The sequence below is a fragment of the Sturnira hondurensis genome, unplaced genomic scaffold (assembly GCF_014824575.4).
Source record: "Sturnira hondurensis isolate 20B ecotype Veracruz unplaced genomic scaffold, ASM1482457v3 Scaffold0003801, whole genome shotgun sequence".
NCBI lineage: Eukaryota > Metazoa > Chordata > Mammalia > Chiroptera > Phyllostomidae > Sturnira > Sturnira hondurensis.
The window spans coordinates 8,173,524-8,200,972 of NW_028076432.1; the positions used below are offsets into that span (position 1 = coordinate 8,173,524).

Genomic DNA, 27,449 nt, shown 5'->3' on the forward strand with positions numbered 1-27,449 from the left:
TCTGATCAATGCCAAGACGTTTGCCCTCCCAAGGGAACCAAGGCACCATTTCGTAGGTGGCATAATCAGGCTGCGGCACACCATACAAAGTCTCCACACTGCCACCGAGTGACTGCTACACAGCCCACCATTCACAGGGCACTGACCAGAGCCTCCACCATCAGTTCTGTGTGTCTTAAAGGAAACACTGCCTTTCTTCCAAAGATTCGGCCCTCCTAAACATGATACCATCTTTACCTCTTTTCTGCCTGTGCCCTGTATTTCTGCTCTGACATCAGTTTGCTGATTCATCCCTCCAACATCCCTCCCACCCATCCTTTCATTTCAATCCCTCTCAACATTTCATCCAAAAGCTGCTTCCTCAGGAAATCTCCCTGACTCTGTTTCCCCTGCACAAACCTCTGTTACCACTCCAGGATTCTATAAAAATAAACAGTTCCAGTAGCAGACTGCTCTACTCTCCACCTCTGAACTTATTTAATGTCCAGGGGGAGTAAACTCTGTCTTATTTAATCCTTCTGAGTTGTGTTTTCAGTTATATGCAGCCAAAACCAAATGCTAAATGACAAAACACTTTGAGTCAGACAGGAAGAAGTCACCTCCCTCCAGGGTACAAGACTATATAATAGCAGTTTATATGTATAACATCTCATCTCATCTCATCCTACCAACATTCTTTTTATACATTTCCTCCCAATCTATACCCTACTAGCACCTGGCACAGTACTTGCCATGTCATACCTGTGTGCTCAAAACACGTTCTGTCCTCCTTCAGGCCAAGCTGCATTTAGTGTCTTGACTTACACAGACACTCAGGAATGCTTTAATCACAACAGAAAGATGAACCACATGAAACCCTATCTTATGTCACTGCCAACCACTTTGAGCCCCGGATGCAATCAGCTGTCTTCCCCCACCCCACCCCTCACAAGGAACTTGAGCGTGGCTGCAGGCTTCCACAGTAAAAAGGGAAGGCGGGAGTAAAAGACTGCTGAACTAGAAGTATTTAAGGAGTGTGTTCTGTTTCTGATTGTGCCAACTCCCAAGTCAGCCTGGACCCTTCACCTCACATGCCCCAAGCCCCTTTAAATAGCATCCTTACACTGATAAAAGATAATCTGACTCTATGCATTGAGTCTTATGTATAGGCATAATTATCAAACAACAGGTAAATATTCTTTAACCAGATGTTCCTGTTTTAAGAATTCATCCCAAGGAAATAATCAGTCTTTCAAAGATTTATGCACAAGAAATGACTGTAGCACAATTTTTCGTAGCAACCTGAGTACCTTGGAGAAGAGATTCTTACCTAAACAGCTGGGATCATTTTCTCCAAGTAAAGGATATTGTTGTACAAGTTGACCTATATAACAGGGCATAGAGACACAAAGAGGACCAGGGGCATCCCAGACATGTCTACTGGGCTTCTCGAGGCTCATAATCTCATGATAAAGTCCAAAAGAATGGCACCAGGCCCTCTAGGTTGTTGGATATCATAATGCTCAGGATGATCAGCACTATAATACCCCAAACTTCAGGACTTCTCCAACAGGTACTTACAACAGGCTAGGTAAGAGGCTCTCCTCCTCCTCTGAAACAGTCTTGTTTAGTGCTCCTGATGACAGCCATTGCTGAGGCTTCCTCCACTTGATGAAAAAATTCTTTCACCAAACACTTGCTGTTGACTCATTGAAGATAGGGTCCTCCAGTAATCCAGTCATGGTTTTTTTTTTAATTATTATTTTATTTTAATTGTTATTCAACTACAGTTTTCTGTCTTTTACTCCCATCCCAGCCCAGCCCCCTCAGCCCTCCCCACTTCCCTCCCATTTCCAGCCCACCCCCCTAGTTTTTGTCCATGTGTCCTTTATCCTTGTTCCTGTGAATCCTTCTTCCCCTGTTCCCCTGAAATTCCCTCCCCTCTTCCCTCTGGTCATTGTCATCCTGTTCTCTATTTCAGTGTCTTTGGTTATATTTTGCTTTTTGTTTGTTTTGTTGTTTAGGCTCCTGTTAAAAGTGAGAACATAGACAAGGGACATGAAGGAAAGAATAAATAAATGGGCCCGTGGTTTTGGTGAACACATCTCTCAGCTGTTCGGGGGGAAAAGTTTGTGCATGGCCAACGACACCTTGGCTTAGCTGATGTGAGCTCCTTTGGGAGTGACACAGTTTAATCAGCTGAATCACTCCTGAGTCATCTGTAGTAACTCAGTGTACCTTATGCTAGGCATTTTTTAAATAAAAGGTTTTACAGTTTGTTACTTCTCCTCCACTTCAGAAAATCTTATACTACTAGGAACTTTTCTTGAGCCACTTTTAAAGCAGCTCCCTTGGAGAATAACCATCAGACAAGGAAGTTCCTAAAGCTTCCCCAACTCTACCCGCATTGGGGCTGTGGCCTCTCAAATCCATGACCCGGTCTTCCAGCTCCTACTATGCAGGGCTGACATTCTTTCCTGCTGACACAGACTCCTGAGGCTCAGCCTGGGGGATTAGACAGCCCCTTGCCCTCCAGAAAAATGGGCCAAATAAACAATAATTGAAGATGAAAAGGATTTTCACAGTTTCAACTAAGGCTAAGAAGATTACTGTATTCTAACCCTAATCACAGTGGTAGCTTTACTACCACCAGGGTTCACAGTGAGGTTACAAGTCATTGGCAATAAATAGAGGCTTCAGAAGAGTAAGAGTTATGCATCAACACACATTGTCTGCTGTTTGCTAATTAACTAGGTCAGCATGATATTTATTATACAAAGAAGTTAGCAAAACTAGGAAAAACAACATTTGGAACACTGGGGTGACAAGCATTCCTGAAACGGCAGTAATTATGGGTCCCAGCAAGGGAAGCACTGTTTGTCCTGGCTGAGAGTAGAAAATACATGGAGCAGATCTTGGAGATTCACTAAGCTGAGAATCTGATGATAACTCTTAACTTTGCATTCACCATGGCTCTTCAAATTATACTTAAAAAAAGACAAATTAGGTCCTGATCAAGATGGCAGCATAGGGAAACATTCTACTCAGAACCTCCCACAGCCACATCGAAATTACAACTAAATTACAGAAAGACCACCATTCAGAACTAACTGCCTGACATCTACCTGAACATAAGGCCTATAACTATGGCTATCAAGCAGAAGCTACATAGGGAGTGGTAGGAATGGTAGAGACATGGGAGGAGCTGGTCTCACACCCATGTATGGTGTTTAAAAATTGGGAGGGATATCTTGGCTGTGGAAGTACTCCATGAGGAGCAAGGGTCCCAGGGTTCCAATGCTGGGAAGAGAAGTCCCTATAACTTCTGGCTGTGAAAATTAGCAGAGATTGTGATTGAGTGAGACAGAGTGCTTCTGAAGTCCCAGGCTTTCCTATTACAGGCCCTCGTGAACTTATTGAGACTTACTCACTTCGACCTCCCTCACTGGGGCAGCAGCTCAAAAGGCACCAGGACATACAAGGAGGAAGTGAACTGTAGGTTTAGACTGAGGGCTAGAGGGACAGCTTTGTCCCACACAGAACTGCTGGCAGAGACCAATGTTTCTTTGCTGAGCCCTCCCCTACAAAGCCAGCAGGTGGGTACCATATCTCCAACAACATGGCTAACACTGTTTACCCACCCTAGTCATTCCTTGAGACCCCACTCCACCCAACTTTCCACCCCACCCAAGCAGTGTCCAGTAGCTTTACCATACAAAACATCTCTTGGCTCATGCTTCATACTTTCCTCAAATCTTTCCAAAAACATCATCTAGCCTCTACATACCCTGTACCTCTTCTAAGTGGTCCCAGACCCAGCACTAGTGATAGCTAGCCTTGGTTTGCAGCTTGGCCTCTCCCAAGCACCTCCAAGCCCAGCGCAAGTAGCTGCCATCTGCAGATGGCTTTGTAGCTCATGCCAGGTGGCCCAGGGCAGGGCACATATGGCAGCTCACCTCGGCCTGTGTCAGGATGCACAAAAACAGCTTACCCACTGGACAATTTCAGACAATACCAAAGCACCACCCAAACACCTCCATTAGCAAAAAACTTGGGATGTACTCAGTGGGTACCTGGGCCGTACTGAAGCAAGTTCTGCTCTGTGGGGTCAGCCTCTGCACAGCAGATCCACTGTGGTGGTCTCACCCAGTCTTTGAATCTAATCAGCCCGGGGATAAATCCCTCCCACTGATATACCAAGAGCAATCAAGGCTCAACTGCAACAGGAGGGCACATACAATTCGCACAGCTTGGTTAACAGGGGAGGCTGTGCCACTAGGCTCTACCAGACACCTACTGCATCAGTCTACTCTACCAAAATGAAGAGACAATGCAGTTCTACCTAATACATAGAAAAAAACACAGGGAGGCTGCAAAAAATGGGGAGACAAAGAAACATGGCTAAAGTGAAAGATCAGAACAAAACTCCAGAAAAAAAGCTAGACAAAATGGAGACAAGCAATCTACCACATGCAGAGGAAAGGAACTTAGGAGAAGAGGAAAGGAACCTAGTGAGAAGTTCAACAAAGGGACAAGAAACATAAAAATGGATATAGAAAATATGAAAAGAACCAGTCAAGATAAAGAATACACTCCAAAAATAAGAAAGCAGAAATACCCAATCAACAGCAAAAAAATAAAGAAGAATAAAAAAAAATGAGGATAGTGTAAGGATGCTTTGGGACAAGTCCAAGAATACCAACATTAGCATTATGAGGGTGCTAGGAGAAGAAGAGAGAGCAGTAAGTTGAAAACCTATCTGAAAATATAATGATAGAAAACTTCTCTCATCTTGTGAAGGAAATACACATACAAATCTAAAAAATTCAGAGAGTCCCAAATGATGTGAATCTAAAGAGACCCACACCAACACCCATCATAATTAAAATACCAAAGGTTAAAGAAAAGGAGAGAATCTTTTTTTCAACTCTGTTCAGTTTATTTGACCATAAAAATATATAGCATTGTTATAAATGAATGAGTAAGGAATATATATTTGATCAAAATCCTGAACAAAATGGAATGTTGCAACAACTTAAATATTTATTACCGGTCACATACCAAAATGAAAGTAAAAGTTCATATTAGTGCAAAAATTTTTAAAGCAATTTGAGAGTAAACAAAAGGAAAGCTTCTCAAAAGGAGAGAATCTTAAATGCAGCAAAAGAAAAACAGTTAGTTACCTACAAGGGAACTCTCATAAGACTGTCAGTTGATTTCTCACCAGAAACTTTGTAGCCAGAAGGGGCTGACAGGAAATATTTGAAGTGATAAAAAGCAAGGACCCATAACCAAGATTACTCTCCCCAGAAAAGCTGTTATTTAAAATTGAAGGATAAAAAGCTTCTTAGAAAAGAAAAGGCTAAGGTAGTTCATCACCACCAAGTCAGTACTGCAAAAAATGTTAAAGCATACTCTAGAAGAAGAAAAAGGAGGAGAAGGAGGAGGAAGAAAAAGAGGAGGAGGAGGGCTCAAAGTACAAATAATAAAATGACAATAAATATATATCTGTCAACAATTACTTCAAATGCAAATGGATTAAATGCGCTAATTAAAAGATACATAGTGACTGAGCCCTGGCTGGTGTAGCTCAGTGGATTGAGCTCGGGCCTGTGAAGCAAAGGATCACGGTCCGATTCCCAGGCAGGGCACATGCCTAGGTTATAGGCCAGTTTCCAGTGGGGGACACATGAGAGGCAACCACACACTGATACTTCTCTCCCTCTCTCCTTCCCTTCCCCTCTCTCTGAAGATAAATAAATAAAATATTAAAAAATAAAAAAAATAAAAAAAAAAAGATATATAGTGCCTGAATGAATTACAAAACAAGGCCCTTCCATATGCTGTCTACAGGAGACTCACTTCATATCAAAAGACATACACAGACTGAAAGTAAAGGAATGAAAAAAGATATTTCATGAAAATGGAAACAAAAATGCTGAAGTAGCAATACTTATACCAGGCAAAATAGACTCTAAAACAAAGGCTACAGCAAGAGACAAATAAGCAGCCAGCTTTCCACTTCTGGGTATCTATCCAAAGAAACCCAAAGCAATACATTGAAATGGCACAGACATTCATATGTTTATTGCAGTGTTATTTACAATAACCAAGATATGAAAGCAAACTAACTGCCATCAAGAGATGAATGGATAGCCCTGGCTGGTGTAGCTCAGTGGATTGAGCGTGGGCCTGTGAACCAGAGGATCGCGGTTCGATTCCCAGTCAGGGCACAGGCCTGGGTTGCAGGCCAGCTCCCTGCAGGCCAACTCCCAGCAGGGGACGCACGAAGGGCAACCATACATTGATGTTTCTCTCCCTCTCTCCCTCCCCTCTAAAGATAAATCAATAAATAAAATCTTAAAAACAGAGATGAATGGATAAAGAAGTAGTACAAATATACAATGGAATATGATTCAGCCATAAAAAGGAATAAAATCTTGCCATCTGCAGCCACATGGATGAACCTAGAGGGTACTACGCAAAGTGAAATAAGTCAGATAGAGAAAGGCAAATGCCAGACGATTTCACTTATATGTGGAATCTAAACAAAAATAAATGAATAAGCAGAACAAAAACAGATTCATAGATACAGAGAACATTTTGACAGTTGCAAGATGGAAGGGGTGTGGGGGAGATGGGTAAAAAAAGGTGAGGCGATTTAGAAATACAAATTGGTAGTTACAGAATAGTCATGGGGATGTGAAGTACAGCATAGAGAATATAGTCAATAATTCTGTAGTAACTATATATGATGTCAAATGGATACTAGATTTATCAGGGTGGTCACTTCATAAATTACATAACTATCTAATCATGGGTTTGCATACCTAAAACTAATATACAGTATGTCAACTATAATTTAAAACTTAAAAAACTGTTTTTTAAATGGACAAAGGGCTTGAATAGACATCTCTTCAAAAATATTTTTGAGTGGCCAATAAGCATATGAAATATGTTCAGCATCATAAATCATTAGGTGAATATGAGTCATAACTATTATGAGATACTACATCACACCCATTAGTATGGCAGTTATTAAAAAATAGGAACAAACTGTTGGCAAGTATCTGGAGAAATTGGTAGACTTGTGCACTGTTGGTGGGAATGTAAAATGGTGCAGCCATTGTAGGAAACAGGCAGTTCCTCAAAAGACTAAAAATAGAATTAGCATATGATCCAGCAATTCCACTTCTGGGTACATGACCAAAAGAACTGAAAATTGGGTCTCAAGGTAATATATCTACACCAACTTCAGAGAAGCATTGTTCACAATAACTAAAATGTGCAAGCAAACTGTGGTATTACATATGGTGGGATATTATTCAGCCTGGAGAGGAAAGGAAATTCTGTAATATGCCACATGGTTGAACCTTGAGAACATTATGCTGAGTGAAATAAGCCAGTCACAAAAATATACATATTGTATGATTCTATTTATATGAGGTACTTCTAATATTCAAAATCAAATAAAGACAGAACCTATCATGGTGGTTGCCACAGCCTGGGTGAAGGGTAAAATGGAGAGTTATTGTTTAATGGGCACAGGTAGAGTTTTAATTTTTTGAGATAAAAGAGTTATAGGGATGGATGGTGGTCCTGGAATATGCTTAATACCACACAACTGAACACTTAAAATGGTTAAGACAGTACATTTTATGTGTATTTTAAATAATAAAAATGAATTTAAAAAGCCGAATTATCGAGTTTAGTCTCAGCTCTACAACTTAATTGCAATGAGGCTTCAGCATTCACTGGATCTCTCTGAGCTTCATATACTTTATCAGTGAAATGTAATATAGTATCCACCCCCTCTACTTACAAAAATCAAATCACTTGAACGACTGAGCAATTGCTTATTGCAATCGAAGAGATCGCTGTACAAAAGTAAGTTATAATTTCTTACTATTCCTGCTGTCTCCACTTAAGACTAAAATAAGTCTGTTATAAGACTTAATACTAATGTTCTACTAAAATTTAAACCAAGGGGCTAAAATTTTTCTATTGCCCATAATATAAATCAAAAAAGATTCAGCCTTCTCTAAGAAAGATCACAGAACATTGCAACTAGAAGTGACTTCCTAGCCCCCTTGAAAGTTTGTAACACTTTCACTACAAACATTTTATTTCATCATTTATTTCTTTGGGATGTGTATAGGTAGATATGTAAAAATACTGTTATAACAATACTATGTATGTACTTTGGATTCTGAATTCTACTTGTTTCCACCATGAAGATTTCCTTTGTTTCAAGCATTATAAAACATACTTTTCCAGTCACAGTTCATTGTCTCTGATATGTGTACTGAAGGTAAAGCTCAGCAAATTATCACCTTTGAAAACAAATAGAGCTTTTTACATATGATATCACTAGAATCTTATGTATTTTTTCCTCATCTTTAACATATTATCAGGTGATATATCACTGAAAATGCCATGTTAAGAAAGTATCATTTCCTTTTTCAAAAGATAATAAAACATACGTCTTTTTTCCCCAAAATGAAATAGAAAGTCATAAGAATATTCTTCTAAAACTAAATAAATTATCTTTCACATAATTTGGGAGTCCATTCAAAATACAAATATCATTAAAAATCAATGTGGTATTTGAACATAATTTTTAGCACATGTGAATTTTCTACATCTAATTATACTTCCCACTTAGCACTTCTCATCTTGAGTACATCAAAGCATTTCACACATCTTAATAAAGACTCAAAGTTTTTTTTAATTAAAAATTTCATTTGGGCTGATATTTAACAAAGAAATTTTTCAAAAATAACCTTAATAAGATGCTACATGTGATATATGGTTACAGACTCAACTTCTAGAGCACTAAAGTGAATGCTCTATTTCTAGGTAAATATACAGCCAATTGAATCAAATAAACCCATTTATTTTCATTTTTGCCTATGATAATTATTTGTTAAAGTGAAATAAATACATATAGTAATTTTTAACAAGTATGGTCAATTAGATAATAAAATTTTATAAGTCCTCATGCTTTTAGGCCTTTCATTTAAAATATTTTTCCTTGTCATTTTTTTTAGTGTGTGATCTTTTGCAGTTATTATTTTGATGTCTAATTGTCCTTTATCAGTAACACCTGTAAAATATATTTGGGTAGTGGCAATGAACATTATGCCAATTGGACAGGGAGGCATTACTTTTACAGTCAGAAAAAGAAACTGTCGATTGAGACTTCTGGCCAAGATGGAGGCATAGGAAGATACACTGTACCTCCTCACACAACCAAAATTAGGGACAACAAAAATTTAGAAACAAAAAAACAAGCAGAACTGACAAAAAAAATGAACTGTACGGAAGTCTGACAACCATTCATCCAGACCGGTTAGAGGGGCAGAGTCAGCAGTTGGTGGAGAGGGGTTGTGGCAGGAAAAAGCGGCAGTTGGCAGATCCGGGCGCGATGGCGGTGGCTGGTAGACCCTGGGCTCAGGGTGGCAACGAGCAGACCCAGTGAGGAGTGCAAGGCAGCTGGCTGACTGTGGTCACACATTCACAGGTGAAAATGGGCAGCAAGACAGACTGTACAACCCAGGGCCCAAGTGCCAGGAAATAAAGCCTAAAAGCCCAATTGAAAACACTTGTGGGAGTTGAGGTGCCAGGAGAGACCCCCGAGCCTCACAGGAGAGTTTGTTGGAGAGACCCACAGGGTTCTAGAATGTACACAAGCCCATCCACCTGGGAACCAGCATCAGAAGGGCTCAATTTGCATGTGGAAAGCAGCAGAAGAGACTGAAATCCAAGAGAGAGCAGAGCAAGCACCATTGTTCCCTCTCTGACCCCGCCCTCACATACAGCGTCACAACCCAGCAACTGGGTTGACCCACCCTGGTGTATACCTAAGGCTCTGCCCCTCACTACGTAACAGGCACAACCAGACCAAAAAAAAATGGTTGAAACAAAAGAACAGATCAAAGCTCCAGAGCCAATACATCTAAGCGACCAAGAGATAGCCAACCTATCAGATGCATAGTTCAAAGGACTGGTGATCAAGATGCTCATAGAACTGGTTGATTTGGGTCACAAATTAGCTGAAAAAATGAAGGCTACACTAAGTGAAATGAAGCAAAACACACAGGGAACCAATAGTGATGGAATGGAAATTTGGACTCAAATCAATAGAGTGGACCAGAAGGAAGAAAGGAACAACCAAACAAAAAAGAATGAAGAAACAAGAATTCAAAAAAATGAGGAGAGGCTTAGGAACCTCCAGGACATCTTTAAACATTCCAACATCCAAATTATAGGGGTACCAGAAGGGGAAGAGGAACAGCAGCAAGTGGAAAACTTATTTGAACAAATAATAAAGGAGAACTTCCCCAGTCTGGCAAAGGAAATAGACTCCCAAGAAGTCCAGGAGGCTCAGAGAGTCCCAAAGAAGGTGGACACAAGGGGGGACACACCAAGGCACATCATAATTTCATTACCCAAGATTAAAATGAAGGAGAGAATTCTAGAAGCAGCAAGAGATAAGGAGACAGTTACCTACAAAGGAGTTCCCATCAGACTGTCAGCTGATTTCTCAAAAGAGACCTTACACGAAAGAAGGAGCTGGAAAGAAGTATTCCAAGTCATGAAATCCAAAGACCTACATCCAAGATTGCTTTATCCGTTCATTTAGAATTGAAGGGCAGATAAAGTGCTTCTCAGATAAGGTCAAGTTCAAAGAGTTCATCATCACCAAGCCCTTCTTGTATGAAATGTTAAAGGGACTTATCTAAGAAAAAGAAGATAAAAAATATGAACAGTGAAAGGACAGCAAACTCACAGTTATTAACAACCACACCTAAAACAAAGACAAACTAAGCAAACAACTAGAACAGGAACAGAACCACAGAAATTGAGAACACATGGAGGGTTAGCAACAGGGAAGTGGGAGGAGGAGGGGGGGGCAATACAGAGAATAAGTAGCATAGATAGCAGGCAGAAAATAGACAGGGGGAGGGCAAGAATAGTATGGGAAATGTAAAAGCTAAAGAACTTAAGACTCATGGACATGAACCAAAGCGAGGGACTGTGGGTGAGAGGGGGTATGCAGGGTGGAGGGGAATGAAGGGGGGTAAATGGGATAACTGTAATAGCATAATCAATAAAATATATTTTTAAAAAACTGTCCATGCAACTACCAGTCTAGGAAGGAATAAAAGTACTGATCTCCAAAACAATATTTGTGTTTATATTCTTGATTGGATTATTCAAAAGGAGATGAGAGAGAAGAAAAGAAAGAAGATAAAAGGAGTACTTGTAATCCTACTCTGTGCCAGGCACTCTTACTCATGTTGCATCATTTAGCAATTAGTCTACCTTCGAAATAATGGTATTATCTACAGTTTTACAATGAAGTATTTAAAGCTCAGAGGAGGAGAGCTCAATTTCATAATTAACACAACCTGTAAGTAATGCAACAAAGCATGATCTTTTTTGCTGGGGGAAGGTCTTGCCTTCAATTTGGAAAACACACATCTGTGAAGCAGAATAAAATGAGGTATGCCTATAGCTTCAAACTTTAATGACTATATTTTTTCCACATAATATCACATTAACAATCTAGAAATTGCCTGAATGTCTATGAGCTCTTCCCCTGCCTAATTTATGGAAATCACTCAATTTGGCTACTTTCCAGCACACTGCAGAGTGCCTCATACTCAGGAGACACTCTGTGAATGATTCCCCAAATCATAAAAAAAAAAGGGAAAAAATGAGTTTCTGTTCTTATAAAGGAAACAAAAGAAGGCAGACACCAAAAGATAAGAATCCGGCTCAGCTCTATTTGGCTTAGAATGTAGGCTTTCTTGAATTGCATTCAAGCATTTCAGAATTAAGACAAATTCAGATCAGGTATCACCAATAAGTGTAATTTGGGCTCAGATGATCTCTCAAGGGCGAGGGCAGGGCGGGGCGCAGGGAGGGGCAGGAAGGTGGGAAAGGTTGTGTTTAAACCAGTGACTAATATGTGAATTTTCTTCTGGTCTAGGGAAATTCAAAGGTGTGGTCATATATTCTGAGGCCTTGGTGAGTCATCACAGATTACCTTCCTACTATAAGATTAACTCGCAAATAAACATGAATTCCAAAAGCTCCCTCAGACCTGGAATTAGCCTGTTCCCAAACTCCTGTCTTACATATTTTGAAGCCTCATCACTTGGACTGAGCTGAATTCCCAACATGCAGGTCTGATACATGAGATACTTTACTGGGAATTGGGAACTCAAGCATGATACAGTTAGACTGTGCTTCACAATAGTTCGACTAACAGCAAGGCAGAGGTGGGGGTGGGGGCAGGGGGAGTGGTTGTTAGTGGCTGTTAAAGGAAAATTCACTTGGAAACTGTTATATGCAAATTGCGAGTGAAAGGAGTCCACAGAAACTGAGAGCAACTTGATGGTATATTTATTGGCCAAGTTTTAACCTGCGCAGGGGCGAACTTCCCAAATGAGACCGCAGTCCCGCGGCTACGCAGAGCCGCCAAAATGGAAGTCGCGCCTGGCTTACAGACTGTTGGGTTTTTATAAGAGCAGGCAAGCAAGCTGGGGATACAGAAGCAGATGTAGCGGTTAGCTATTGGCTCGATTGAACAAAGGCAGAGGTTTTGATTGGTGGGGGCTCTTGTTGGCGGGCAAACCTGAGTGGTGAGCAACTGTCATTAACGCCTTAAGATTAAGCAGGCTCTTTATCTCCATTCCCCAGTTCCTCTAACCTTCCTTGGCGCCTTAGGTTATTAGGGCAGTCTGGCAGCTCTTACAGAAACTGTTTTAATTACAATGCTTGGCATAGCAAGTGACAGAAAATTCAACTAAAATAGCCTTCGACAATAAAAAGAGCGCTAGCTTACGTGGTTGAAAAGCCCAGTTATAGGGTGAAACTTGACAGAGTAGCACAAAAGAATTTAGAAGAATTCAGGTTTTTCAGTATTTCTCCTCTAGCTTCCACAATATTGGCTTCTGTTTAGAAACTCCTCAGCTATGCACCAAAGTTTTTGGCTCATCCTGTCGACACAACAGGATTATGCATATTCCCTGGCCTTCCTTGCAGTCAGTTTTGGCCCTGTGAAGGGTTCTGGCCAAAACCCCTCAAAAGTGATGCATCTACTTCCATGCACAGCCCATGCATGACCCCCACCCGTTCTCCTTCCACTCGCTGATGGAGGAGAACATCGCAATCCTAGGGGCTGTAGGTAGGAGATGGCAAGCCTGGGTGGGCGCCATTTGAAAGAGAGCCACCTGTGCGTAAGGAACACACATTTTGGCCTTCACATAAAAGGAAAATAAATTATAGTGTTTGAGCCATTGTGTTACTTTATCTACAGTCTAAAGGACAGTCAACAGGACAGTCTACAAGGACAGTCTAAACTTTATGACGTCAGTTTAGTTGTAGTTGGTTTAGTTGAAGATAGAACACTCTGGAAAGCTGGTGATCCATATTTCACGAATGGAAAATATTTTATAGAACAAATGTTTCAGTAATTTGAAAGGTAGTTGTGGCCCTGTAGCACAGGGGAAGTGGTAGAAAAGACCCATAATCTTAGCACATATTGCTACTATTTTAACAATTCACTGTAAGAAAGATATCAGTTTAGGTAATAGTTTTCCATCATAGATAAAAGGTAATAATAATAGGTAGATTCCAAGACTTAAGGCCTCAATGGATTGAAAAAAATGACTTATTCTAAACCTCAAACAAAAAAAGGAAAGACTGAAAAAAACCTTAACAATAGCCTAACAATGTGTGGCATCGCCACAGATGCCTTCAGATGGTTTTTAGGTGTTAGGACCCCCCTGCCTGGTTTCAGGAATTGTAACTGCCCCCCATGGCTAAGCAAGCAACCTCTGGAGTGCGAGCCGAAGGAGACAAAGCTTGTCTCTGGCAGCAGATGCTGCCCCTGCTTCATCTCCCTGCCCCCAAAGCATGGTCGATGTCCATGGTGGGTACGACCCCTCAGAGAGGGGCAACCTAGGCCAGACGTGATCACCTGGGAGGCCATCATGGAAGGACTCAGGGAGGTTGTGACAAAGAGGAAGCAATGGACCCTCGTCCACCCCCCAGCTATTCTGACATAGCCTGGGTCCCCATTTCTGTCTGGTAGAAGCACTTCCTGGCTCTAACCCACTTAAGCCTAAAAACCTTTGATGGGGAAGGTGGTACAGCCCTTTGTCAGCTAGAGTGGGATCCTGGGTGATCAGGCATAAGAAAGAATTCCTAAAATCCTGTGAAACTTGCTTTGTTTAGAATGCTGTCATTTAAATAATAAGGGTCCAAGCAAGAAGTTTGTTCCTCAAAGTTTTATGGCTTGTTAGCTATCTGACCCTGACTGAGAATAAGCCCTCACAGTTCTTTGAATGCTACCTATTGTTTGACCCTTACCTGTATTCTTGTGCAAACAAACCCAATAAAAGTCCCTTGAGCAGGGGGCTCTTGGCCCTTCCCCTTTGAGGGATCGGCCATCTTTTCCTCCCCAAGCAGATCACATCGGGTCTCAGTCATGATTACTCTCATCTGTGGCACACGGTGGGGTTGGGGGGCGGGGGAGACTTGCAAGGAAAGTTGTCTCCACATCTAGGTAGCCACCAATGAAATAAAAATGAACCACGTTTCAGACTCATGCCCAAGAAAGAATGTTAATGTTTTTAGGTGTTAGGGTTTACAATCATGTGAAACTGCCTGGAGGCAAAGAGTTCTACTAATTTGGGTGGAAATGAACTGCTAATGAAGCCATAGACCAATACTAAAAATGCCTTGAACATTCACACTTCAAACACATACAAGCCCCCAAATTCCATGAACAGAAAAGAAGTATGAAATTTCAGGAACCCCTGAGAAAGGAATGCTTCCCCAAACTAACTTCAGCTATCACCATGAAAGGTAATGGAGGATAATTAACTAGGAAAGTACCTCCCAGCAGGAGGAGTCAGGTCCTGCAAAAAACAAAAGATGAAAAGTTCTTCTAAGAAAGAAAAATAAAATGTATTCAGGGAATCTTCCTGCATTTGTTAGGGGTCAGGGCTCTCACAATGCCTGCCTGACGGCATGTTCATCATTGCTGTAGATAATGGTCTGCAATAGAATCCCACTCTTTTCTTCGTCTAAAAGGAAAGGTTTTGTTTTTTCTTCACCCAAGGGCATTTCTTTATTGCTTTTAGAGAGAGAGGAAGGGAGAGAAGAAGAGAACATCAGTCAGTTGTCTCCAGTACACACCCAGATGGGGGAGCAAGCCCACAACCTAGGCATGTGCCCTGCCTGGGAACTGAACCCACAACCCTTTGGCTACTGGATGATGCTCCAACCGACTGAGCCACACTGGCCAGGGCTAAATGGAAGTTTTAATTGTACTGATCTTATTCTTGCTCCGATGCTTCTCACTGGGTGGGCCTGGGAGAGCAATTAATTTCTTTTCTTTTTCTTTTTTTGTTATTTATAGGCTGCAAAATCATTATAGGTGACATCAGACTTGATGGAGAGGAAAGAGCATCACCTGGAAATCACAAATGTCTGCATGGTGGTTTTGACATGGAATAAATCTCTTCTGTTATGTGGAAGGAAGAGTAAAATAGGTATTTGGTGTCCATGAAGTTACCCTGTGGAAGAAATCAGCCAGCCATTCACCAAAAACCATTTCCAATTTTTTTCTGGGATTACAATTTGACTATCATTTCCCACTGGTGTTTCGCCCAGATGCAGCAATGTGACCGGCGTCTAGTCAGGGCAATGTCACAGACATTAGGTAACCCCTTTGAGAGGTGACTCATAAGAATTACTTACATGTGATCCTTCATGCTCTTTTTCCATGGCTCGATGGAAGAGAGATCTTACAAGCCATGTGTTGAGAATGGAGTTGCTGCAAGACGTAAGGAGGTTGCCTCTAATGGGGATGGAGTGAAGGGACTAGATTCACCCTCCTTCCTGAAACAACCAATACATTGGACAAAATATCTTTAAACAATGATTTTTAAGGCACTGCACATTGCCATCAGGCAATGAAGAACAGTGATCACTGAGAGACAGCAAGCAAGGCAAGCACCTCCGACTGCCTTGAGAAAGTCTGTAGAATATGACTCAGGGGCAGGGACCTCAGGTAGATCCCTACATGTGTCTGAATTGAGGAGCTTAGATGAGAATCTGGGGCACCAAGGCACCCCAAGTTCACAGGATACGGTAGTGCCTTCCATCCACAGTTGGGGATCCACTTTTGTTAGCGGCCAACTTATGTCACACATGGGTCTTCTGCTGTGCTACAAGCCAGCACCTCTAACTTCCACGTTGGTCAAGGGTCGACTGTACCATAAAGAAAGAGCTGCACAGGAAGAAAACTTGGAAGACATAGAGAGGATCCACCTTCAGTGTTTAGCAAAGTACTGATTAGCAAATGTGTATGAGGAAACTATTCGAGGCTGGAAAAAGAATGTTCTCAAGGGAACAGTACCTGGAGTCCACACAGCCAAAATTAGCGTCTCTTCTCACCAGCTGGGCTGGGAAACCTCGTGGTAAATGGGGTACTGGGTAAAGTTTTCAGAAGAGCCTTGTCTCAAGAGTGGGTCAAAAATAAACTAGGTCAAATGCTTTTTCTACTTTTGCTTAGAAAATATTAAAAGCAAGTCTGGAAAGGATAAAATTGTTTGTAACTAACATAACAGCATTCAAGAACGAAGTTCAAGAATGTCAAAAACCATGTGGAAAATGTTTCCATGCTACCTATCCTTTTCTCAAGACAAGAAATAAAGTAAGCTCCTGAGCATAAGATGCATTATATCCAAAAATGACCAAGAGTTAGACAATGTCTCAATAGATACCATACCCCAGTAGGTTTCCTGGGGATTTCCAGGACTCCTCAGTGAAACTCCACTAAATCTAGGAAATCAAACACAGGAGTAAATGGATCATCTGGAGAACTGAATTAAAAATTCAGCTTTGCCACTGATTTCTGTGCCTCGGTTTGCTTGTGGGTGTATCATCACTTTGGAGTTTTCCGATGGCTGAAAGCTGGCATAGCGTCACCTTGGTAGGTCACATTGAAATCAAAGTAAACTGGTGCCCACACAGTCAGTTCAGGTCGTAAGCAAATCGGTTGAGCTGGTCCTTTGTTTCTACCCCCCAGTTTGTACCTGTTCCTTGGCAGTATGTACAGAGTAAAAATAAAACAAAGGGATGTTTATTAAATGGGCCTTGAAAATTTTCTGTATTGTATTTTATAATGACTGATTCATGTAATTGACCCAGTAAAATGGTGTTTTAGCAATTACAAGAATATTTCTAATAAAAATGAAGTGAAAACAGAAACTAAGCAAATGCATATTGCATATTAAATTTAATATTGAAATTTAAATGTCAAAAAATGGCATCACCTGTCAATTTAAATTAATATTTTAATTTTAATTAAGTAAGTCCTAGATTTATATATCTATCTAATTGATACATGTGTTTTGTTTTTCAGTTCTGAAAGAACTAAGGAGTTTATACCCAGTCTTATTTTTATACACATTTTGGCAACATTATAAAAAAAATAAGTTACCCCAACACTAGGAATCTATGACAATGTTTTTATTCTAAGGGAGGTCTATACTATACTTGTTTGAAAAGCAATATTATATAGAAATTTTTCTAAGTTAAATGTGTCGTTAGAGGGCTTGGTCTACATTTCTGAAATTCTCAAGTTGATGGGAAAAGTACCAGAAGAAATGGGATCTGGGAGAAATAGGTAGAAGAGGGTCACAGGATGAAACTATACCACCCAGAAATTCCTCACACCTCAGACAATGAATAAAACAAGTGAAAGGAGACACTTCAGATACGGCATTGTTCCTTTTGTTCTGTTTAGACTAAGTGCCTGAGGGAGATTTTTATATCTTAGTCATACTCTTGTACTCTTATTTAACAATATGGGTTTAAATAAATACAATCCAAAGTTGGTCAAAATTAAGGAAGTGGGAGGTTAGGCCATAAGTCATGCATATTTCAATTCAATAAAATTTATTTATTCTGTACTGAGAATACGTTATTATACTAGGTGCTGTGGATGTACAAATGAAAATAATATAATATTTCCCCATGAATAATCGCTGAGATAGAAATAAATTAGAGTAAAATAGAATACATGCTTATTTTATATAATATATATTATATTTTAAATTATTTTAGATTTAAAATACAAATATATGGGTTCCAGAAATTGTTCAGAGGATGAAATTATCAACTTCAGCCCTGGCTGGTATAGCTCAGTGGATTGAGCGCGGGCCTGTGAACCAGATGATCGTGGTTCGATTCCCAGTCAGGGCACATGCCTGGGTTGCAGGCCAGTTCCCAGCAGGGGACACATGAGAGGCAACAACACATTGATCTCTCTCTCCCTCTCTCCTTCCCTTCCCCTCTAAAGATAAATAAATAAAATCTTTAAAAAATAAATGACCAACTTCAGAGTGGTAGCCATGGAGGGAGGAGGGTCATGGAAACCTCTACAGAGGAGGTGTGGGGTATAGCGATCATTCTAGCTTGAGGGATAGTAGGTTCTCTAGGAAAACAATGTCCAGAATTTTAAAAAAATCGAACTGTATGAAGTGGTGGATACTGTGACAGAATAAACTACCTAGAAGAGTGATATGTTACATTCACTTAAACTAAGTAACATACTTGAATTTACCTAGTTAAATATAGTACTTAACTAAACTCACCTCTGTGAAACCAAAGACAAAATTGTAACACAAAATATTCTCATATAGACTGTGGATATTAAGGTTTACACTTCATCTGATGTAGTAGTCAGTGTTCTCCAGAGAAACAGAACTAGCAGGAGAAGACGAAAGAGAGAGAGAATAGGAATCAGCTCATGTGGTTATGGAGACTGAGAAGTCTCCAAATCCACAATCTACTCTCCGCAAGCTGGAGGCCCAGGGAACCAATGAATCAGTCTGAGGCTGAAGGCCTGAGAACTAGGGGAGCTGGCATGGTATACAAATCCCAGTCCAGGGGCTGGAGAAGACGAGAGATGTGCCAGCTCAGTGAGTGTGGGAGAAAAAAAGGGGGGACCCAATTCCTCCTTCCTCTACATTTGTTCTCTTCAGTCCCTCAGTGTGTGTACGGGATGATGCCCACCCACACTGGGGAAGTCAATCTTCTTTGCTGAGTCCACTGATTCAAATCATTGCAGCTGGAAACACCCTCACAGACGCTCAGAGAAACTATGTTTGATAGGGGCACCCCAGGGCCAGTCAAGTTAAGACATAAATTTACCACATCCAATTACCTTTGTGATGGGTACTTTGATCATATCTATTCTTATATCTGTTACAGTAAAAATTTGGTTCTTCTTGCCAACAGTAAAATATTACAAATCAGCAAGTCTATTAGTGTGCAAGCAGGCTTATTGGTGTTATGTTCTCATGGAAGAGAATGGGTCTCGCTGAGGTGGGGGAGAAAAGGAAGAGAGAGCCTGGCAAGGGCAGGGGTGAGAGAGCCTGGTGTGGCCAGAGAGAGAGTCCTTTGTTCCTAGGGCTTGTGTAGTTGGCGGGATGGGGCTAAAGAAGTTACATATTGATTGACAGGTAGAGTTGGTGCCAGCTTCCAGAGGTGATGCATGAATACCCAAAGGTGTTAATGGGCTTCTTCCTTTGGACATTGTGGGCCATTTTCTGGCCTTTCAGGCCTTGGGATGAAAGCACAGGTTCAACAGCTTTCTTTCCCAGGGAGTGGAAAGGACTCAGAGAATTTCAAGGATGCCCTCCTCTTACCCTAGCATAGTGTTTCCTATGGTGTTGGAAAGCCTGGCAATATTATCTCATCAGGTTCAGGACTGCGGAGTCAGTGGGTGAGACATGTCTCCTTCCCCCTGCCTGCCTTGGTTTGCTTTCTATCCTACCTAACACATCCTGCGCTGAAGTTCATGTGATAAAATAGACTTACTACAAATAATGCAAAGATATGGATCTTAAAACCTTAAAACATGCTATTAGTGAATGGAGTTAAACATTCCAATTATTGATTCCCTGGTTTAGAGCTCTGGAAATTATTTGGCAACACTTTAAATTATCTGGATCAAAACTGAATACAGTTTGAGATGAATACAGTTTGGTAGACACCTAGTAAAGAAAAATAGGGCCTTACTAGAAAGTAATAGCCAGGAAGTACTAATTGTGTGCCAGACTTTTAGCTCTAATAGCTGGAACTGTGAAACTGAAAACTTGCAACCTTTTGCCAAATTTAGGGACTTGCGATAATCAAAAGAGATCTTGGCTGAAGAATTGGGGCATTGCTCATCCAGCTTCCCTGATGAGTGAGCATGAGCTCCTTGCCCTCTCACGGGGGCTGTCTTCTCCTTGTTCTGAGGCCTGCTTCCCTATGGGTGACCCTCTCTGTTTTTCTTCCTGTTCTCACCCACCACCACCCACTCTTCCACCTACTGACATTCACTGCTCCACATGCTCCATCTGCCCTGCAGCCCTTTGGAACTATTCCTTTGTGCCTTTGTTTTTGGTCCTACCTGTCACTTTCCTAGGCTCAGAACATCCAGATCATTCTCTGGCTACTGGACTCTCAAATACTCGTTGCTGGGAGACCCCTATTGTGATCCCACTTTTACCTGGGCCTCAGCATTTCAAATCCTTCCATTACGCCTTCAGGAACTTACTTTCTCTCCGTCATCAGCAAAATTCTCTATTTCCATAACACTGTCTTTGAACAGCCTCTCTTTTTTGTTTTTGTTTTTTATATACATTTTATTGATTATGCTATTACAATTGTCCCATTTTCCCCCTTCATTCCCCTCTGCCCTGTACCTCCCCCCTCCACCAACATTCCCCCACACCCCCTCAGTTCATGTCCATGGGTCATATATATAAGTCCCTTGGCTTTTACATTTTCTATACTCTTCTTAACCTCCCTCCATCTGTTTTGTAGCTACCATTTATGCTTCTTATTCCCTGTACCTTTCCCCCATTTCCCCCCACTCCCACTCTCCTTCTGGAAGCTGATGCCATGGCTGTCTAACTTGCCTGGATAATCATCAATATGTGGTTAGCAGTTGAGAAAAAAGACAACTCTGAGACAGGATACTGAGAAGCTAGGAAAATTCTTTGGCAAGTGGAGTAGGGAAACTGAGACAGGTAGCTGAACACAATGGCCAAGCAGTTTACAGCCAGAGCAGATGGTCTCCAGGGCAGAAGGCCCTGAGAGCCTGGCAGGGGGCAAAACTGGAAAAACAAGGACCTCAACCCAAGGGTAACCTCTCCTCCCTGGCCTTTCCTTCCTGGAGAGAACATCTAGGCCTCGGTTGTGTTATCTGACCTATCTCCCCAGGGCCAGAAAAGCAGCAAAACCAGAACCAATTGCAAAGACTAAAGGGCCCCCTGTCCTATTACTGACCAATCAGAAGAGATCATGACCCTGAAAGGGTGCACCTGGAGAACTGATGCACATTCTGCGAAACCCTCCCCCGAGACCTCCCCTAAGGTTCCTGCCTGTGAGAAAGAGATAAAAACTCAAGACAAAGGACCCGGCATGCACTCTCCCTCTGGGGAATGGCATTTCCTTTCCCTTCTTCTTCCCTGACTTCCTTTCTCACAGGCTCATGTCTCCTAAACGCTAAGACAATGGGCAGCAGCAGCTTGTCCCGGGCTGATCCCCTGAACCTGTCCCCAAAACACCCCTTTTCTCTGACTTTCCTAGTCAAATAAGCCTGCCCAGCCTCGGCTCTGCCGTGGCTTCTTCTATGCTAAGTCCTTCCTCATTTCATGGTCCCCACTTTAATCAGTGGGTCCTCATAGTCACCTGGACTCAGGTTGTGAAATCTTTCCTACCTGAAGTCAAGAAGCCACACACTACAGCTGGCCATAGGCAGCCCCACTCAGGGCCAGGCCCCTGTCCGGTACCAATTCCACAGGGAGACTTCCAGAATGGTTCTTTCAATCTCCAGACAAGTGAGCTTTGGTGGCTTTGCCATGATATGCCATGATATCTGATTTCCTTATATATACTATTGCATGCTCCAAGTAGAACAGAACAGACTACAGAGAATCTTTGAGTTACAATTTTTTTCTTTTCCCAGTAAAACTATGAGAAAAAAGGTGGGGAGCACATTCTCTGGTATTGTTCAAAGAGCCTAGGTTTGTACTTACTTCCTGAGGTTTGAATGCCGGCCCTTCAATCTTCTACTTGTGTGTGTGTGACTTGATGTAAGATTCTTAACCCTTTTCAGTGTGAATTGTCTTATTTTTTGAACATAGAAGATCATATCTTTGAGATCCTGGAAATTCAGAAATGACATACGTGAAACTAAATGAATAAAAAATGTATACAGTGACATGTGTTCCTCTCTTTTGGACTTAAATATATGTCTATGAAGCCTCTGTCTAGACCAAGGGCATTTGAACTACGCTTCGGATATCATATCTCTATGGCTCTTACAAAACAGCAAATATATAACGGGAAATCATCCCACTTTTTAGATTGCTCCTTTACTTCTACATTCTAACAAAATCCCCCTTCAGTTTTGTATGCTCTTTTTCATTATCTATGACTTTTCATAGGTACTGCATTATTTTCACAACTCTGCAAATACTAAATTATGTTCAAAGATAAAGAGACAGAATTTTAAAGAAATCCTTTTAAATTCACACTGCTCCTCAATAAAAATAATCTACTTAGACAAGCTTTGGTTTAATGATTATATCTCTAAATACAAGAAATTCCTGAACTCAAGAGATGCTTCATAAAATTAAGGAAGATTTAATATAATAAAATGTGGTTAAACTTTTAAAGAGTAATAGGACAAAGAAGTGCACTTTCAAAAGTACCTATCTAGATTATACCTATATTCCCACTGGCCATAAATAACTAAACCTAGAAAATAAAGATACATTTTACAAATCTTAATTTTAAAGGCATCATCACAAGGTTCTGTGGAAAACAAAAATTAGATGAAAATTTCAGAGAAGAAAGTACCCTGAATAAGTGAGCTCCAGGCCTCCCACCATTTTCCTCCCCTCGAGGGGCATCTGCCCATTCTGACAGCAGGTGGAAGACTGGAGTTAGCTCAGGCCCCGCATCTCTGCTGCAGAAAGAGAAATCAGAAAGTCTTTCACAATCATGCAGGGCTAGTGTAAGACAAACTGGAAACTGGAGGGACCTCGGAGGCTGCAGATTCAGTTCCCAATTTCCAGTGGGTGGGAGGGGGTTTCTACACCACCAAGAGCTCTCTGACACCTGCTGGGTGTACTGGCAATTCGACTCAGTCCTAACACCAGCTACCAGAGATAGCGTCGGATTCCACAGGTTAAGAGCTCAGTCCCTCAAGACTGCCTCTGCCCACTTCAGACACTAGTCACAGGTCCAGGTTTTCAGCTATGCTCCTGATGACCACCTATATAGATTGGAGGGTCCAGTGGTCCCTTCCTTGGCTTCAATTACTTTACCGGAGTAGTTCGCCAAACTCAGAAGAAAACATTTTATGTGCTAGGTCACTGGTTGATTATAAAATGATACAACTCAGAAACAGCCAGAGGAAAAGGCCTGGAGCTTCTGTGTCCTCCTCTCCAAGCATACCTCTGTCCGAGCACTTTGACGTCCACCAACCCAGAAGCTCTCAACCCCAACCTTTTGGGTTTTTACAGACGTTGCATCACTTTAGACACAATTAATGGAATGATTGGCCATTGTTGAGTGAACTCAGTCTCTAGCCCCTATCTCCTTCCCTCTCTGGGCATTCAGGGCTTGGAATGGAAGTTCCAACCCTCGATAACATGGCTGGCTTCACTCCAACCAGCCCCTATCCTTAGGGGCCTTCCAAGTTATTTTACTAATATAACAAAAGCTATCTATTGCTCTCAGCACTTAACAAAATTTAAGGGTTCAGGGAACTCTGGGCTAGAAAGCAGGGGGAAGACCAAATATAATATATTATTTGCTATTATAAATCACAGTATCGTAAAGGCGCACATAAAATAGTTCTCGAAGGTGGGGGCTAAATAGAGGCTTGGAGTTATGCAAAAGATTCTACAAGTAAAAGGTGAGACTTCCTTAGTCTCAGGGTGATTCAAATATAAAGAAAGCCCAGGGAGAAGAGGTTGGTCTCAAGCACACAACCAATGTCTCCCTCAACACGCTTGCCAGATTTTGCAGTTAGCTGAGGTAGGAAGCAGACGAGCTGTGTGGGAACCTCTGAAGGACACAGTTGGCTAGCCCATGTTCAGTCAACTGTCCCATTTTTTTCAGCCCTAAAGAGAAAAACTGCCAATCTCTCAATCTAAACCTCAAGATTAGAATTGTTATGTGTTTCTGGTAACGTGTCCTCCCTATTATAATGTGATGACCCATTATCCCTGGTAATATTCCACATTCTAAAGTTGGCTTTGCCTGACATGACTATAGTAACATCGGCTCTTTTGATTAGTTTTAGGTTAAATACAAATGTACGTATCTCCCTCTCCCATAGCAGTTTCTCTCATTTTTTGATGGTGATAAGGGACCTTCATTTTGTGAACTTAAGAAGTTTTCGCATTACATGAAGGAATATGCGTGATGGCCATGTGGTGAAAAGCATGAAGCAGGGTTTAATTTTCATGTCCCTTCAACATGTGCTCTCAATGACCGTTTTGCAAGATACGTGTGACCCATGAGATTCCTGCCAACAAAGCAATCTCTCTAGCACACTCAGACGATGGCCAAAAATTTTCAGGCCCTCGAGTTCTAATTTTTCTTCTTTATTTCCCAATCAGAATGCAAATGATTGACACATGACATTTCGTCAATCTATTCAAATTTATTTTTTTAAAATAAATCATTTCTTGAAAATGTTACTTATTCAAACAGCTAACGATATTTTAAATTGGTGATTTTCTCAGTATTGGATGCGGGCACACCCAAAGCTTAAACAAAACAATATATGCCAATACCCACTCTCCTCAAGTTCCAAAGGGATAGTATATCACCTATGCAGATTTTAAAAAAATAATGTGACTAAAAAGCTACCTCCTGAGTTGAGGTTGAGGAATGAGAAAGTTTTTAAAGGAGAGTGGTTGAGAATGTCGCAATATTTATAGTTCGTTGTCACTCTTGCTCCCAAAGTGAAAAGTGTGCTTCTCCTTCCATCAGATTTATTGAGAAAGGTTTCAAAAAGACCACTTGGACAACTTGATATACATCCCCTGGGGTGTGGAAACTAATGCCTGAGAAAACTAAAATGAGTGAGCTGTGACTCCGGTCCTGGTGCCGGAGTGAAAAGGAGCGCTCTGCATCGGGAAGCAGCTGGCTGGGTTTCCGCGAATGACGGGTAAAGATGCAAAGTGGTCAAGGACCCACAAGGATTGTGCAGTAGGGAGACATCCCGGAAGTTGTTTTAAGATACATAGACTTTGTCCAAGAGTCAGCCTCATTATAAATGTGTTTATTAGCTTCATAAAGAAAAGGGTGGGGGTTGTGAGTGGACGTCAAGAGGAAGACCTTGCTGATAGCGATGGTGTGGAAAGTAGGTATTCCCAACTGGGAAATCTCCAAGGAACTGACAAATGTGCCTCAGGAGGAAAAAAACATATCAGTGAACCCCCACTGTAGCCCCAAAGCACCAGCTCCAGGTCACACCAGTACAGTGGAAGACTGCCGATTCCCGAATCCGACCTCTTCGCTCTCTCCCTGCTCTGATCCTGGAGAACTCAAAAATCACAGCTGGTGAGAAGAAGCCCATCGCGTGTCCTGGCTTTTCAATGTGATGTTGGTGCAAGTTGGAGAACAAGAAGAGTTTAGTTTCTAGTGGATTCCACAGTTTTAATTTTTCAGTCTGGATTTTTCAAGTAGTAGACCGAATTTGTTCTTGGAACTAAATAATGATTTAATATCTGGGAGTGACTAGACTAGTCTTAACTCATGATGTCACTTCCAGATGGAGCAGGGAAGAAACAGTATCGTAGTTGTTGTATGGATTGATATTGGTGGATTTTTTCTAACATCGGTTCTTGTAATCCACGGAATTGATAACATTGTTTCCGCTGGTATCCTGTCACAGACAGCTGGATACTGAGCAATTCCATCTCTTCTTCCAGGGAATGCAGGAAAAGTAATTTCCTAGTTTCCACTGAATTTGGGTTGGGGTCATGTGACTGGCATCTGGCCAATAAAATTGAATGAAGATGTGCAACTATGTAGGCCTGGCTATAAACCACCCTAAGGTTTCCCTAATTTACACCTGACCTTATGACTAGATGTGAGGGCCTCTGAGATTATGTTATGCTGGGAACCATGCCACATGATAGGAAATGAATATCCCTAACTAACTGCTTAGAAACCAGCACCACCCCCAAACCCCCAGCAAATCACCTGACCCTAGGCAAACTATAACAGAGGCAAAATAAACTTCTGTTTTTTTAATCCACTGTGACTTGAGTTTGTTTTCCTCAGCAGCAGAGTTAATTACCCTGATGAATACACAGTCCTAACTCTCCATAAAATTCTGACAATATCAGCAATTATATGCATCGTTCCCACACTGATTCTGATTAATCAGTGAATGTTAACATTAGTTGAGAATAATTTCCCAGGAGAACCAAGTATCCAAAGATCTCTACCTAAAGCCAGTTGAGAATCATAAAATCACTCAAATCTGTCCTTTAGTAAACAGGGGGTTAGGACTATGTCATAATGCTGTTGTATGGAGAGAAGAGTAGGGTTCCTCTATCTGAGGTATGTAGGAATGGGTAAGACCAGCTAAGAATTTAAACCCTATCCAATCCTAAATCAAGGTCAATTCTGTGAAGAAGAAATTGTTGCTTCTGGTTGGATTAATCAGAGGATTTGGTTAAGTACAAATTTGAGGATGACTTGGAGATGTGGGTAGGATCTTATTAGACAGAGAACAGAGAGGACATTACTGGAGGAAAGTATAGCCCCAAAAGGGGGTGCAGATACAGGGACGGATGTGTTACAAGCATAGAAAATGGACCAGTCATTCACCATGATGGATTCCCATATTTGGACCATGGACATTAAAGCTAAAAAGATCAAAAGGGATAAATGAATTTTAAATAAAGGACTGATAAGATAACATAATTTCCCCTGGCTGGTGTGGCTCAGTGGATTGAGTGCTGGCCTGAGAACTGAAGGGTCGCTGGTTCAATTCCCAGTCAGGGTGCAAGCCTGGGTTGCTAGGTCCCCAGTATGGGGTGTGCGACAGGCAACCACACATTGATGTTTCTCTCCCTCTCTTTCTCTCTCCATCCCCTCTGTCTAAAAATAAATAAATGGCCCTGGCTAGTGTTGCTCAGTGGATTAAGCATAGGCTGCGAACCAAAGGGTCGCCAGTTTGATTCCCAGTCAGGGCACATGCCTGGGTTGTGGACCAGGTCCCCAGTGGAGGCCTGAGGCAACCACACATTCATGTTTCTCTCTCTCTTTCTCCCTCCCTTCCCCTTTCTCTAAAAAGAAATAGATAAAATCTTAAAAATAAAAATATAAATAAATAAATAACGTCTTTTTAA

The 27,449-nt window shown here is 41.3% G+C and overlaps 1 long non-coding RNA gene across 1 annotated transcript in view; it reads right to left on the reverse strand.

Annotated features, from left to right (window-relative positions):
• Positions 1-22,220, reverse strand: part of LOC118984753 (uncharacterized) — a 28,523-nt gene extending 6,303 nt beyond the window's left edge. The window contains exons 1-2 of the long non-coding RNA XR_005065983.1: positions 22,101-22,220; positions 15,760-15,900 (exon numbers count right to left, since the gene is read on the reverse strand). This is a non-coding gene — a long non-coding RNA (uncharacterized LOC118984753). The remainder of the gene's footprint in view (positions 1-15,759; positions 15,901-22,100) is intronic.
• Between the last annotated feature and the right edge of the window lie 5,229 nt (positions 22,221-27,449).